The 3,502-nt window shown below is 45.8% G+C and overlaps 1 non-coding gene across 1 annotated transcript; it reads left to right on the top strand.

The window, feature by feature from the left end:
• Positions 1-2,720: 2,720 nt before the first annotated feature.
• On the top strand, positions 2,721-2,825 carry LOC143625341 (small nucleolar RNA R71). Its single transcript, XR_013152259.1, has one exon. It is a non-coding gene; the product is annotated as a small nucleolar RNA R71 (small nucleolar RNA).
• Positions 2,826-3,502: the final 677 nt, after the last annotated feature.

Genomic DNA, 3,502 nt, shown 5'->3' with positions numbered 1-3,502 from the left:
GAAGTGACATTTTTCCCAATTAAGAACAAGGTTGGCCTCCTCACATCAGGCCAACATTCTCTCCAAATTTCTCAAACAATGATCAAAAGAACTCCCGAAAATAGAAAAATCATCCATGAAAACCTCCATGGAGTCCTCGATCATATCATGAAAAATCGCCACCAAACATCTCTGAAACGTGGCTGGGGCATTACACAGTCCAAAGGGCATCCGCCAGTAGGCGAATGTGCCATAGGGACATGTGAATGTCGTCTTCTCCTGATCCTCAGGAGAGGTGGGGATCTGAAAGTATCCCGAGAAACCGTCAAGGAAGCAATAGTACATTTTCCCGACAGTCGCTCCAACATCTGGTCAATGAAGGGGAGTGGAAAATGGTCTTTCCTCGTGGCATCGTTGAGTTTGTGGTAGTCAATGCAAACTCTCCATCCCGTGACGGTACGTGTAGGAATCAACTCGTTCTTCTCATTTACAACAACCGTTATACCGCCCTTTTTCGAGACGACCTGCACCGTGCTCACCCATGGGGAATCAGAGATCGGATAAATCAATTAAGCATCGAGAAGCTTGATGACCTCTTTCTTCACAACGTCTTGCATATTAGAGTTGAGACGCCGTTGGTGCTGCACCACAGGTTTATACTCCTCCTCCATCAAGATCTTATGGGTACAAAAGGATGGACTGATCCCTTTTATATCCATGATCTTTCAGGCGATCGCGTGCTTATGCCTCTTCATAACCGTGAGCAACTTCACCTTCTCCTCGCTCGACAAACTAGCAGAAATGATAACAGGCAAGCAGGACCCATCCTCCAAAAAGGCATACTCCAAATGGGACGGGAGTTCCTTTAGCTCGATAGATGGTGGGTCCACAACAGAAGGTTTTGCCTTAGGCTTGGCAACACGATCAACATCCTCAATCCTCTCTAAACACTCAGGAGGCTCGTGGTCCACACCATAGACCAACTCCTCAATCAGAGGTCCATTGACCAAGTCAGAAACCTCTCTAAAACACAACTGAGTATCCAAAGAGTCCTCCTCACACGTGTCCTGTATGTGCTCACAAACGCAAGAATCAATGGTATCAATGTAGAGCACCATGATCATGTGGATGGCGCATGGATCTCCCAATATCAAAGGTAACGTCCTCGTCTCCAACTCTAAGAGTGAGTCTGCCGGTGCAGACATCGATGAGAGCTCTAGCAGTGGCTAGGAAAGGACGGCCTAAGATGAGTGGTACATTTTTATCCTTATCCATGTCCAAGATCACGAAGTCAACAGGAAACACAAATTTGTCGATTTTCACAAGCATATTCTCAACTATACCTCTCGGGTATTTCACCGAGTGGTCGGCAAGCTGAATGCTCATGCGAGTAGGCTTAGGTTGGGTTTGCAAAAACAGAATAAGGCATCAAGTTAATGCTAGCACCTAGGTCTGCTAAAGCGTTACTAACCGGATCAAACATGGAATGGTGAAACTGCCCGATCAGTCATTTTTTTGGGCAGTTTATTCTGAAGAACCGCTGAACACTCCTCATTCAAAGTCACACAAGAAAGCTCCTTTAATTTCTTTTTATTCGAGAGGACCTCTTTTAGAAACTTAGCATACTTAGGCATTTCTTTCAATGCATCGAGAAACGGAAGATTAATGTGAAGCTGCTTAAAAAGTTCTAAAAATTTCCCGTACTGCTCTTTCATCTTCTGCTTCTTCAAACGGCCTGGGTATGGAATGGGAGGCACATAAGTCCTGACTGGCTCACTTCTTTGTGCAGTACTTTCTGGGGTTAACCTCGGGTGCACCTCACCAAGAGTCTCAGTCTTGATCTCATCGGCAATCGGTTTTGGTGTGGAAACCGATGCATCAACAGGAATGGTGGATCAACCACTCCTCAGGGTAATCGCCTTAGCCTCGGCATTTGGATTAATCTCAGTGTTACTCGGAAGGCTACGTTGTGGTCTCGCAGAGAGGAGCTGAGCAATCTGTCCAACCTGATTCTCAATGGTCTGAATGGACGCTTTCTGATTCCTCAACTCGAGATCGTGTCTCTGGAGAGTCTCATCAATCTTCAGGTTCCTCTGTTCAGCCAGTTTGTTTGAGGTCTCGGTTTTAGCCAAAAGCTGAGTCAAAAGATTTTCAACACTAGAACCACCACTAGACTGACCACTACTGCTGGAACCCTAAAACTGAGGCTTTTGCTGGTAAGATTGGTTCTGGGGTTGATTTTGGTAATTTGGATTTCGATCAAACCCCGGTGGCTTTTGATTTTGACTCTGACTGCCACCACCATCTTTCCAGCTGAAATTTGGGTGGTTTCTCCATCCCGGGTTATAGGAGTTCCTGTAGGCATTGTTTTGGCGGCCCACAAAGTCAACATCCTCCACCACCATGGCCTGCTGGCACTGACTGGTCTGGTGTTTCCCGTCACACACCACACAACGAGAGCTAGACTTAACCAGATCAGATTGCATCTGGTCAAACTTTTGGTCAAGGCTTCCGACTGGGCGGAAACAAGGGCATTAGAATCGACATGAAGAACACCCTTAGTGGAAGGAATACTATGAGGCGGATTATATGCAAAACTCTTCTTAGCAGCTCGCTCCAAGACATCCAATGCCTCATTGGGAGTACACCTACCGAAATCTCCTTCCGCAACCTGATCAACGGCCTGCTTCTGTGCTCTGGATAAAGCATCAAAAAACGTACGATACTGAAGACCGCGACTCAAACCGTGATGAGGGCGTTTTCTAAATAGCCCTTAAACCTCTCCCATGCAGCATGCAGTGACTCATCATCTTCCACACGGAAACTAGTGATTTTTGACCGATATCTAGCAATTTTATCAGGTGGAAAGTACTGAAGAAGAAACTAATCAACCAATTGATCCCAAGTGGTGATGGAACCGGAAGGGAGTGCCTCTAACCACTCCAAGGCAGCCCCGCGAAGTGAGAACGGAAAAAGTCAGAGTCTCACGGCATCGTCCGTACACCCCTAGATCTTGAATGTCGCACATAATCGAAGGAAATGCGCAACATGAGAATGAGGGTCCTCGTTCGAGAGGCCATGGAAAGAAACAGAATTTTCGACCATATGAATAATACTCGACTTGATCTCGAAACTCACGGTAATCTCAGGCTCCCTAACACCGCTGCCATAGCCATTAAGTGACGGCTTGGCGAAGTCGTCCATGTGACCTTGATTGTTCGTGTCCGCCATTTCTTCAACCTTGTGATTCGCGTTGTCCTTCACAACTTCGTTTTCAATGACCTAGGCAATTTCTCATGCTCTCATCCTCAAACCTTCTCTAAGATGTCGCTCGGGTTCAGAAAAGGGGGAAACAAGATCAGGACCGGGTGTGGTGGACATGCATCACTCGGAGGAAACGCGGAATGGAACGAAACAAGATACAGAAAACTCCCTAAAAATAACTAAAAATAAAGATAAAAATAGAAATAAAACAAGACGAATAAAAATGAAATAGACTAAAATAACATAGAGCAAAAATATC

The sequence above is a fragment of the Bidens hawaiensis genome, unplaced genomic scaffold (genome assembly GCF_021521415.1).
Source record: "Bidens hawaiensis isolate Kalapana, Puna unplaced genomic scaffold, B.hawaiensis_p1.1 tig00004101_1, whole genome shotgun sequence".
Classification (NCBI taxonomy): domain Eukaryota; kingdom Viridiplantae; phylum Streptophyta; class Magnoliopsida; order Asterales; family Asteraceae; genus Bidens; species Bidens hawaiensis.
This window is presented reverse-complemented; position numbering and strand designations above follow the sequence as displayed.